Here is a 13,581-nt window from a genome sequence, read left to right on the forward strand (position 1 = left end):
TCCATTCCCTTATACAAGGCCACTATCAACAATATATTTTGCATCAATACAAGGCCACCAACAGTAATCCAGGCAAAAATTAATGGTGTTTCATCGTACTAGCAACTTTTTAATACTTAAATGCATGTAGTCATAATTACACTCAGCCACTTCCTTCCCATTCATTCGTTGCATGCCTGTGGTGTATTAATGATCCCGGATAATGAAAAAAAAGTTGACTTGCAAAGGAGTCATTAAGTTTTATCTTGGTACCTGTAATATGAGTTTGTGGCCTTGTATAAGGGAATGGAGAAAGTATTAACTATTAAGACTACTATTACTACTGGATGCAAGCAATGCTTTTGTATGCACAACATCTGAGACGTTTACACCACAAAAATGGAAATGTTTTGATGCACTGGAAATTCACTATTTCTCTTTACACGGTTTATTTCTCCACATTACAAATTTAGCAAAAAAATATCCCGTAGCAACGCGTGGGGAATCATCTAGTTCTAACAACTGCACCAGCATCTTTCTAATGAGCCGCATGCAAACCCGTCAGACTGGCCACAGTGGGAGTAACTTCAAGAGTAACATCGAGTCCAACTTAGCAATTTTGCCTATGTGGCAATGAATTAATGAGGAGAGAGGTAAATTCAGTAACTTAGTAACATCACACATACCAAGACAAAAGTATATATAACCTAATAAATGAAGCTTTACATGACACTACACATATGTTACTACCCACTATGGAGGTAGTAATATAGTCTAGGATAGCATGTATGTTACTAGTGTAAGTTACCCTCCACTGTGACTAGTCATATTAACACACATTCCTGCACACTAGGATCTATCTCACCCCTATGTGTTGTATGTTAGACACGGTTTGCAAGCAAAGAAAATTTACACCTTGTATCTAAAAAGGAGGCGGGAATTGGACAACACCTAAATTTTAGGAATGCGTCACTGAACATGAACATGTACGGGAACATAATAATGAAAGTAGAATGAATGACTGAAGAAAAATAAATTAATGCATGTGTACAACCATGCATCAGCCTAGTCATGACCTGCCAGCACCCGCAACCACCTCCCTATAAATTCGGTTGTAGTGCCACAAACGGAGAGCACCGGGAGCACGATGTAGAGCTGCACCTGCGCGAGTACAATACATTTCCCATGAAGATATGACCGACACATAAATGTTGAAACCGCAGCTCTCTAGCTATCTCTCCTCTCACTCGAATGGAGGTGGAAGAAAAAAAACAGTGGACACAAAATTTCCCGGCCGGCACACGAACGCCGCCACGGACTCACGAACGTCCTAATCCTTTTCTTCTTTAGAGTGGCTACATGGCTACACTTAGCTCAACTCCGTCGATCAGTACAAGGGGATTATATACCCATTCTAGTACAGGAGCACGCACACCACTAGCAGCGACCCACTAACCAACTAGACGCTAACTACATGCAACTAATTCCTACATGCACGTCCAATCCTTATCCTCTCAACGGATCACAACTAACTAGATGCACCACGTCCGCTGGTCGTGCGGTTCTCCACAACGACACAACCACACGTCTGCTAACGTGGCTAACAATTCCCTCCTTAATCTTGACACGCATTGCCGTCGACCATCGTCTTGAACCCCTTCCCTCGACGTCATCACGCGCCTCCGCACCCGCTGCGACGTGCCGTGTGCCCGCCGTTGCCGGAGTTGATGCAGCTCCCGTCGTTGATGTCTCCACGATCGTGACCCGCCTGCGGACCGGACCCGGCGCAACGACGCCGGTCGCACCGGCACGGACCCGACCTGGCGCACTGACGCCGGTCGCACCGTGCTCCGTCACGACTCCGGCGACACACGCCGAGCTCCTTCTCCGCCGGCGACACACGCCTGGCGTCCCTCTGCGCCCCGCACGTCCCGCGCGCACCCGACGCGCCCGACGAGCCCAACCGTACCAGTGCATCCCGCACGTCCCGCGCGCACCCGACGCGCCCGACGAGCCCGACCGCACTAGACGCTCACCGCGCGCCGCCTCCGCGTCCGCCATGGCAGCCGCCAACGAGAAACGCCGGAAGGATGTAGCCGAACTCGAGTACGGACTCGAGCACAACGACGACATACGCCTCCTCCCAACGTCAACCGCACGCTCGTACGCGCGCCCGGCGCGTCCAGTGCGCACCCATAACACGCACGGGTCGCGCCCGGCTCGCCGCCACGGCTTATTGCCCTGCACCGCTGCGCAGCACCTCCATGCCGCCATGCCGCTGTGTGCCGTTGAAGCCGCCACCACGCAGGTCCTCCGCGGCCTCCTCACCGTGCCGCCGCAGCCACCGTGGCCTCCTCGCTGCGCCGCGCACCTCCATAGACCGACACACGGCACAGAGCTTCACCGCGCAGCCGCCGGCGAACGACGCCATCGCCGGCACGCCTCCGGCAAGGGGACGACACCCAAGATGAACCAGCTCTGATACCAATTCTTGGAACCACAGCCCTCTAGCTACCTCTCCTCTCACTCGAACGGAGGTGGAAGAAGAAGAACAGTGGACACAAAATTTTCCGGCCGGCGCACGAACGCCGCCACAGGCGCACGAACGCCCCATCCTTCTCTTCTTTACAGTGGCTACATGGCTACACTTAGCTCAACTCCGTCGATCAGTACAAGGGGGTTTTATACCCATTCTAGCACAGGAGCACGCACACCACTAGCATCGACCCACTAACCAACTAGACGCTAACTACATGCAACTAATTCCTACATGCACGTCCAATCCTTATCCACTAAACGGATCACAACTAACTAGATGCACCACGTCCGCTGGTCGTGCGGTTCTCCACAACGGTACAACCACACGTCTGCTACCGCATGCGCTAAGTCAAAATTATGGCTAACAATAAACACCATGAATGAGAAAAATCTTGTAATCTGAAGAAATTCCGTGGGATACAGACCCAAACTCTTCGGCGTGGGTAAGGCCTGAGAAGCATGCCATGGCAGGACTCGCCCGTGAGCAGCTTATTGTCCCCTAGGTGGTGGATGCTGGCGCAGAGGTTTGCCAAGCAACCAGGCGAGGATGCGCCTGCGGCGAGCTGAACGGCGGAGAGAGGGAGCATCAAGAAGGTGAGAAGAACGTCGACGAAGTCGGAAAGCGTCGGCGAACAGGACGTGCTCCCTTGACCTGTCCACGACGAGCTTGACCTTGATGGCAGCCATGGCCAAGGTAAGGGCCACTGACACACAGAGTGGCCTTTGGAGTAAAAAGGTAGTACTACTACTAGTAGAGCTACTACTACGTACTACTAGTACTCCGAGTGGTCGTCGTCGTCTGCAACGTTCCGCTATGCCTCGTGGTGTACTGCCATGACAAGTTCGAGCCAATCGTCGTCGAAGGTGGCTGCCATCCTGCTGCAGCAGTATAAGGACCTAATAAAGTTAAAGCATGTGTTTGTGCGACACGAGCTCCCTCCAAGAGATCGAGATCAAGATCAAAGGGGAGCTGCTCATGGGCCATCGAAAGAACTGTGACCGGTGAGCAACTCCTCTTTCATCGTGTCCTCCATCTTTTAGAGGAAGCCCGTGTTATCTAACACATGCATTGACCCTGTCAACTCCTTATACCGCTGCCAAAAGACGGCGGCGGACACAGCCGGCGACAACCAAACCACCTCATGGCAGTACACCACGAGGCAGAGCGGGACATCAACTACAAGCTCGTGGGCTGTTTTCTACAGCCCACGAAGGCACCTCTTCTCTGTGTTCTTTCGCTTCGTCTCGTCACTCATCCATTGGATCTTGACCTTCCCATGGAAGCAATGGAAAGCAAAAAAACAAACGAGATACTATAAGAAAGATGTGCGTGTGTGTGTGAGTAGAAGAGAGGACGAGGGCTCATTTTATAGCCAAAAGGCCGGTGGAATATATGGAAAGTTATAATTGTTGGGCAAATATATGCGTGTGAATCCAAAATATATTTATTTTGAAGATATTTCCTGTGGGTCCAGATCCTCTTCTTTAACTATACCGCAGATATGGTTGCTGGCATCACTAAAAAAAATACACTTCCGTGATGATACGTGTTTGTCACAGTAGGTCACGTTTTCTGTCATGCATGTACATCCATGACGATTTTATGACAGAATCAAGATAGTCATACATGTGTTGTCGTAGAAGTGTACCATGACATTACCAAAATTATCATCACGGAAGTGTCCACTTCCATGACGATAAATCTCGTGTCATAGAAGTGCTTTCGTCAAGGGTGACCGACACGTGGCATCCACCGTAACGGGTCGCCGTTAAGCTATCGGGTCCGGTTTTGGATCCGGTAACCCGTTAACAGCCCCAACCAATGGGGATTTTCCACGTGTAAAATTCCCATTGGCCGAAGGAAACACGTGTCAACTCGTCATTGGGTCAGATAGGCGCCTATGATATGTCGACACGTGCGACAGCCCACCACTGGCCCATTTAGCTTACAAAGGCCGGCCTGTTTGACTTGTTCAAAAGTTAGCGGGCCGGCCCATGAAAAGCCTGTTAACGGTCTGCTCGCAAATAGCCAATTTTACGGCCCAGTAACTCACGGCCCGTTAGGGCCTTCCCAAAATTGGCCTAAGAACGTCATGTGGGCCGTCGAATATAACACCAGCCCATTTCACTTTCGGCCAATGTATGGCCCACGACGTCTTTTGGCCCATATGAGGCCTTTCGTATCTTTAGGCACTTTAGTGGCCCACGGTGACTCTAGCCCATAATGAACAGTAAATTTCTTTGTACCCATTAACGGCCCATGATTCACATGGGTCGTTTCCACCCGTGTTAGCTTTCGTCCTACTGACGGCCCATGCGTTCTTGGGCTCCTTTCCGGCCCTCGATTACTTCCGGCCCGTTACCGGCCTGTTCCCCTAATGGGCCAAATTCGGCCCGTGGCATTAACCCGTTGCGCCGTTTCTAGCCCGTCCTATATTCTGGCCCATTAACGACCCGTTATGCCTGTGATAGAATTAAGCCTTTGCTGTCCTCCGGCCTGTTAACGGCCCGTTACCATGCTGGGCCGATACCAATTACGCCCGTTTACAGCCCATGTGGACCCATTTATCCGACGGCCCGAGGCCCACGGATTCTACGGCCCGTCGGAGGCCCATTTATCCGACGGCCCAGGGAGGCCCATGGATCCTACGGCCTGTAGCAGGGTCAAGGTTACCACGGTCCGTATATGGCCCATGGTTGTTGCAGCCACTATCAAGCCAGGGAAAAAGAAGACTAGGAAATAAATAAGCCCGAAACTAACACTAGGCTATTAAGGCGATTGCACAGATTACATCCACTAGGCATCAAAATTCGCCACCAGTGCAAATATAGGGAACACCCTACACTATACAAAAATGGCTTGCTGTTTTCTTCAGCCGGTGGTTGCATGTTAAGAACAAATTTTGTATCGCAACAAAACAAATTACAACCATAAAACAAAAGGAAGGTTGGCATAAAAGTTAGCAGTCTGGCAGATAAATGCACCACCAGAAGTTCAAAACTTCAGTTCATTTGACCTGGCTGTTACGTTTTCATGTTGTATTGTCTGATGGAGCACCATAACCTTCGGCTTCATTTCTCCTAGGCTCCTGAACAACATAGCAAATGTCTGATAGTCTGGTTTCAAAACCATGCATATCTTGACGACATCGAACAATATCTGTCCTTGTTTCACAAAGGGAATGGACTTGTGTCTGGAGCGCAGATATAACATTGTTTTGAGCTTGCATATCTTGATCATGAGGCAGTTTGGACGAGATTGCCTTAACAACCAACCCAGTATTACAGTACTATAGTACTACAGTACAAGTAGCAGTTCACTAGGTCGTCATGTCGTGTACTCCTCCGCCGTAAGAGTGGAGCGCTCGCTTTCATAAATGTTCTAGTCCCTTTCGTCAACATGTGGGACATCAAGCTACCGGGTCCACATGCCATACCAAAATACAGTGCAGAGCAGCAGGGGTGAAGCACCCCAGTCATGGCGCCGGCGTAGTAATGAGCAATGAGGCGTCAAATCACAAAGCTGCACCTTTCCCGTAGTTAAGTTGGAGGGACAAAGTAATAATGCTAAAAAAAGTTGGAGGGACGAAGCAACCATCATTTCACTCGTTGTTGAATCCGCTTCTCCCTCATCTTCTTCAAGTTAACCACGTGTTGCTTCTGCCATTGTTCTGCCTCATGTGGGACGCGGATCGGCTTGGTAAAGCACTGACACGTGGGACCACATGTTCGCAAACCGCCAGGCCAATGTCCTCTAAAAATAAGAAATCTCCCCTGCCATCCGCGCGGCAAAATCACCTCCTTTTTACTAATCTTGATTCTATAATTTTTTCAATATAACTGAGATTTGTATAGATAGCACACAGGAGCAAAACCAAGTGGTACGGTTAAGAGCATCCACAGTGTGTAGCCAAATGTGAAAATAGCTTTTGGCATGGATGGGAACCATTGTGGACGGTTCTGCCAAAGCCAAAAAGATGGAACCGAAGCTCCCTGATTGATTGATTGAAGGAATCGAAAAATGCAATGTCTCTCCTCTTTCTCCCGTGCTTGGACGCATGTACAGTATAGAGCATAGAGTCTACTCCCCTGTCCCTTCTATCACAAATCACAAAGCAGTGAGGCGTCAAATCACAAAGCACGGACGAAGCAACCATCATTTCACTCTTCGCTGACTCCGCTTCTCCATCGTCTTCTTCGAGAAACCACCTCACCGCACTAAGCTGGACGGAAGACGCTATTGTGTACTAGTACTAGTACATTTACGCGTCCTTTGGTTCAACGGACTTCCTGGATGCAAATAAGGCGGTTGTCTCGGCTTGCAGGCGGCACTTGCGAACGACTTACCGTGGTCTCCCTCAATGGTGTTCTCCGTCGAACGCACTTCGCCAAACCACAACGTTCGAGATATCGTCGATGTCACCGCAATGGGGAAGGAAGTCAAATAGTTACTACCTCCATTTTTTTGTACACAAGGCCAGTATATCAAAATTACAATTTGCAGAAGCCCACTAACACTAATCGAGGCAAAATTGATGGGGTTTGCCTCGTACTAGCAACCAAGCACATTAATATACCCTTACATGCATGAGGAAGTGAGAAGGTTGGTTTGCATGGCGCTGCATTAATCAAGCGATGAGGAGTGAGATGGTTAGCTCTTTGGGCTTTGGAGAAAAAAATACGCATTAATTGACACGTCAAACGAGGATTTGTATCGATTAATCCCGTGAAGGAAAACCCCGCCTTTCTTTTTTAACACTAGGACTCCTAGTACGTACTTGTATCCTGTTTGGGTCAAGGCCTTGCATTGCCATACTTCGCCACACATTTTTTGCCAAGCTTTCCTAAAGTTTTCAAAATGAAAAGGAGGTACACTTGCGCACGGCTGTCGCGGTCGCACCGCACCCTCACACAGTCGCTACTGCACGCCGCAAACCCAACCAAGGGAACGCGCCCTCACTGACACGTGCTACCGCATGTGATCAAACCAAACTCAGCCATCCTACCGCTGACACATAATTTTCATTCATACAGTATGTTTATCCAACCGCATGTTGGGGAAGATCCATACGGCCCGTGCGGTGGTCTGTTGGGGAAGAAGAAGAGGTGAGAAAGAAGGATTAGGAGACGTAGGATATTCATCCAACCGCCTGAAATGGTAGACTGACCCAAATGATGAAAGTCAGGCGACGTGCATAAATATATGTTTTTACACAACAAAAGATCCCTAAAAACAACAACATAAAGAAAAACTATCACTGCTTGCGGAACGAGACGGCCTCGTCGTCTTTGGCTACCGGCGCGAACCAGCCGTAGCTGCCGACGTGTGTCTCCGCACCGTGGTTGTCCTCGGCCTCCAGCTACTCGTTCATGCAGAGCGTGCAGGCGCTCTGCATGGATGAGAGCACCACCCGGTTCAAGTCCATGATGTCCGGTTCCGCCTGCAGGAGGGCCTCGATGGCAGCGGCATCCGCGCACTCCGCGTCGAGTTGAGCCTCTGCCGCCCGGTTCAAGTCCAGGATGTCTGGTTCCACCTGCAGGAGGGCCTCGATGGCAGCGGCATCCGCGCGCTCCGCGTCGAGTTGAGCCTCCACCGCCCGGTTCAAGTCCAGCACGTCCGGTTCTGCCTATAGGAGGGCCTCGATGGCAGCGGTATCCGCGCGCTCCGCATCAAGTTGAGCCTCCGCCGCCCGGTTCACATCCACGGCATCCGGTTCCGCCTGCAGGAGAGCCTCGATGGCAGCGGCATGCGCGCGCTCCGCGTCGAGTTGAGCCTCTGCCTCCTGGTCCTCCTTTAGTATCGCTAGGTGGAACCGCTGGTCCGCCTACACCATGGGGGGCCCGGACGCCGGCACGAAGTCGACGTCCATCATCTCATACGCATCGGGGGCCTTCCGCGCCGCGACCTCCGCCATGAACATTGGATCGGCTTCCTCCTCCTCGTAGCTTGGCTCCAGAGAACTCGGGGATTGGCCCGCCGCAAAGCGAGCTTGGGAACACGTCGCTCACCGAATGGAACGCGCTTCGTCTTGCATTTTCGCTCGCTTGTGTGACCGCAGTTGAGAGCAAACCGATGTACCTCCCCCTCCCCCGCCCGCATCATTTATACTACTACTCCCTTCGTTTTATGCGGAGTAAATAAAAACAGAGGGAGTATACTACGGATGAGGATCCCCTGACGTGGCCGAACCCATTGAGTAACTGACATGCGGGGCCTAGCAAGCATGGGGCTCGCCAGTAAGTGACCGAAAGGGAGGGTAAGGCAGGGATACCTATGTCAGAGGATCCACTTCCACTACTACTCCCTCCTTCCATCTATAAAGGGCCTAATACGTTTTTCGAGGCTAACTTTGACCAAATGTTAGAGTAACAATATATGACATGCAACTTATAGAAAGCATACGGTCAAATTCGTATGTGAAAGGAGCTTCCAATGATATAATTTTCACATTATACATCTCATGTACTATTAATCTTGTCAATTGTCAAAGGCGGTTTTGAAAAACGCATTAGAGCATGGTTAATAATGTAGCCGGCTGTTGGATATAAAGAGATGCCACCTCACTTAGAGCCATCATAAAAAATACTCATATAAGTAATAGGTTGGCTCTTAGAATGGCTATTAGGTTGGCTCTAAACATTTAATATTTGCATGAGCAAGGTATATGATTGGAAGAGAGCTGCATGCATACTATTTTTTCTTGATCTATGTGTTATAGCCGGACTGTAGAATAAGATCCCGCTTCACTCTCTCTCCTCTCTTCTCACTCCTCCAAGTAGGATTTTGATGACATGACAAGTCTTATAGCCTGCTGACTAGGCCTTATTAGACTTGCTCTTAGGCCCTATATAAATGGAAGGAGGGAGTACTATGAGGCTGGTCGTAACGGGAGTATCATAGGTAGTATCATGCATGCCAACTAAGCAATGTTGATGAGGTGGCATAGAATTGAATGAAGAAAGAGATGCTTGAGTATCATATCATGATACCGTATCATATTAAATGATGTGCTACTTTGTGTCATGCATGGCAATAAATCTAGTCTTATATGATACTAACATATGATACCATGCATTACGGATGTAGTATCATACACTAGTATCATACGCGTGATACTAGTATATGATACTCCTAATTACAACCAGCCTGAGCACTACATACTCTACTACAGATGTTGTCAGTACTCCACTAGTACTATTGGACATGGAGCTTAAAAAAAGTTACTATTGGACTGGCTATACGTGGCGAAATCCTAGTAGGAAGAGCATGCGCGAGAACAAGCACATTCACTTGTTTGAAAACAAATTGGAAACCATCTCTGTTTGAATACAAATCTAGGAGTACGTACGAATCTAACAATATTGATTGGGCGTTGTTGAATGTTGATACTTTTTCCTGTAAGTTTGATCAAAGTAGAGATACTTTGACTACACATAAAACTTATATGTAAACTAGAAAGGATCGGAGGGAGTATATTGTACGTTCAAAAGTGAAACAAACATTGAATACCCTTTATATATGATTTGCGGATGCTATGATCACCAGTTCAAAATTTTGAATCCGCCTTAGGTATCACACAAGCACCCACTCGTTCTCTCTCGGTTTCATCTCGGGGTCCGGAGATCGATTGAAAGAGGACTAGGGTGGGCACAATACGTTTGTTTCGCGTATGAACGTACAATATACTCCCTTTGATCCCCACAGACCAAACATTTATCTCCTTGCACGACACGCAATTGATCTCTCAACATCAATCGATCTCGCCAAGATGTGTCGGGGCATGAACCCAATGGGATGTCAAAACTAAGACGGGAAGCGATACGTAGTGGAGGCAGAGTGAAACTTTAAACGAACCGTTTGTTTGTATGCATGTCGGACAAATTACAACATTGGAAATGCAAGCATGGTCTAGGCCCACATGCGAATGATACTCGGCGGAATGTTCAAATGAGGCATGCGGGAGGATGGACTCGACCGGAGGGCGGCATGATCGATGGAGAAGAGGGTTGGAGAGGAATGAGAAATAAGCAACGCCACATGATTATACTTGAACGGCTCAAATAAACAATAAGTTGTCTCATTTTACCTTCCATCTTGGTCACAGAGTAAGATACTCCCTCTGTTTTTATTTACTCTTCATATAGGTTTGACTGAAGTCAAACTTCATAAAATTTGACCAAATTTATAGAAAACTAGCAAGATGCCCATGCGTTGCACGAAACATCGAGATCTTGTGGGACGAAAGGATGAACAAGGGAAGGCCTTATCTGCAAATGTGGAGAGGAGTGCGGGTAAATTGTCATAGTTTCCTTCCTATCCGTTAGATATAGATCGGACGGCCTATATTGCAGGATGGCAGGCACACCATCATCACCAACTCTGCTTTTTATAAGAGTAGAAATATGAACATTTACAATAGCAAATATATATGATGTGAAAGTATATTCAATAATGAATCTAATGGTATTGATTTGTTATTGTATATATTATTATTTCTGTCTATAAACTTTGTCAAAGTTTACAAAGTTTGACTTTCAGCAAAGCTAAAATGCGGAGTAAATAAAAATAGAGGGAGTACGCAGGGACTAGTATAGTTACTACTGCCGGAACATGGTAAGTTGGACCCCTAAATGCGGGCACGGACCGGGCACACCTCAATTATTCCTTCAAACAGTCGGACACCTACATTTAGCACACCATCCGGCTACTTAATCAAGTGTTACGCTTCACTACCTGAAAAGGAAAAGGGTGGTACCGTACCCAAAACCACCACACTTGGGGCTAGGGTAACAACTTGGTGTACCACATTTGAACCAGGGCACAAAAACCACCTGTTGTGCGCGTAATGCGCAACGCGGAGCACTGACGCTCGAATTTGGCCAGTAAAACAGGGAAACCGACATGTGGGGCACACCTGTCGGGACGACGTGGCGCAGACTAGTCCAATGGAGGAGCTGGCCCACGACCTCCTCGCCACCGGCAACCGTTCATGTGGGTCGTGGGGGCCAGCAACGTGGCGCAGCTCCAGCACCACCTCTGGACATGGCGACCGCGGTGAGCGACACGCTCATCTTCGCTGGACACGGTCGACTTCAGTGTGCTGAGGGTGGCGTTAGCGCTGTGGCACGACCAGCAGATCAACACCCAGCTCGTCAAGGATGCACGGGGCGCCGAAGTGCGCGCGCGCCGCGACGCATCCGCGGAGTGGTGTAGCGCGGCCAACTGCATCCCCAAGACCTGAGACCATGCCGGGTCGTCTTGCTTTTTCAATGACATGTGGGGATCACATGTGAGAAAAGGGCATCTCCAACATTGCCACGGCCGCAGCTGACTACCTCGCACACCAAAAACCCTCGTCCCTCGCGCCGTCGCGTGGTGCATTCCCAGCCGGCGCCAGCTGCCCGCATTCATGCCGTCCATCCGTATGCCGTCGTTAAGAGGCTCGGTGCCCGAGGAACCAACTCCGGCGACTTAATGTTGCATCCGGACGCTTGGCCTCACCGGAATGCGCTACTTAAAGCGGCAACGCCCAGCTAACCTCCACACCATAGCGCATCGTCCTGCTACCTGGCGCCACATCCGCCATGACCGCGAGCGCGAACGCTCTGCGGGAGAGCTTGTCTTCGGGGATGAAGCTCGAGGTCGCCACCCTCGCTCAAGTCGCGGCTCACGACGCAATAGCGGCGTAGCCGGACGCGGACGCGACCGCTCAAGCGGCGGCCACGCTGGGAGCACCGTCAGCCACGCGTCCTACTTGCCGTCGTCCAGCGTCCGGCACCGCCGAGGTCGGGGACTCCTCTGAGGATGAGTAGGGCATGGGAGGCGGCAGGACATGGTGTGCCAACTGGCCGGTCCGTCTCCCGTGTTCTACCCTTCCTCGCCAGAGACCGCACCTTCACTTCACGGGTCTTGAACCCCGCCCCCGTACATGGAGATCGCAGATGGAGGACGTCGGTCGCCACCGTAGAATAGGTTTAGGGTCGGGTTTCTTTTATTTTTCTGTCCTATAAAAGTTCGAAATGTAATGAAAATCTACCGTGTTTGCATTAATCTCGGCCGGTGTTTATGAACTTTCACAATAATATGGTATATTGTAGGAGTACTAGTAAGATGCCCGTGCATTGCACGGAACATGAAGATCTTGTGGGAGAAAATGATGGACGAGGGATGGCCTTATCTACAAATGTGGAGAGGAGTGCGGGTAAATTGTCATAGTTTCCTTCCTATCCATTAGATATAGATCGGACGGCCTATATTGCAGGATGGCAGGCACACCATCATCACCAACTCTGCTTTTTATAAGAGTAGATGGATAGATAGACAAGAGTAGATAGATATGGAATGATGATTCGTTTTTGTGTGTATAAACTTAGAAGGTTTGAACCGAGACAAAGCTAACATGCGAAGTAAATAAACACATAGGGTCTACATACACAATTTATTTTAGGCACTCCAATAGTACGTCCACTACACATTCACGCATTTTACATCTTTCTACATCTACGGGAACCTACGAAAGGGTTAACATAAATTGCCTCTCTCTCTCCTCCCTGATTTTCATGGTGGTGGGTCCCTCCCTCCCCCCAATCTACAATCAACAGCTCACACGTTTCACATTACGTTAATTACGTAACTGGGATTACGTAAGTGTAGCATTAAAAAACCCAACTAAGCCAATGTCCCAACATATCGCGTGGGAAAAGACCCGGCTGCGCCGTTTTAGTCGGGATTACCGGATTACTAGTAGTAGTATCGATGGATCGCACGAAGCACCAAGTTTTTTTTAGGGGGCGAAGCACAAGGTTAAAAGGAAAAAAAGCGGTACACTCACAGCACCCCTGTCGCGGTCGCATTGCACCCCACACACATTCGGTCCTGCACACGGCTCACGCAAACGGAACGCGCTACGGCTTGCCTCTTCACTGACACGTGGGACTGCACTTGGAGAAACCGACCATGTGCCAAACTCCCCCCGCCCACCGCGCGAAAATCCCCCCAAAACTTCCCCTCAAATCCCAAATTCAACCGCCCTTCAGCCAGCTAGCCAATAATATTCCCCAAAC

The sequence above is a fragment of the Triticum aestivum genome, chromosome 4D (assembly GCF_018294505.1).
Source record: "Triticum aestivum cultivar Chinese Spring chromosome 4D, IWGSC CS RefSeq v2.1, whole genome shotgun sequence".
Lineage (NCBI taxonomy): Eukaryota > Viridiplantae > Streptophyta > Magnoliopsida > Poales > Poaceae > Triticum > Triticum aestivum.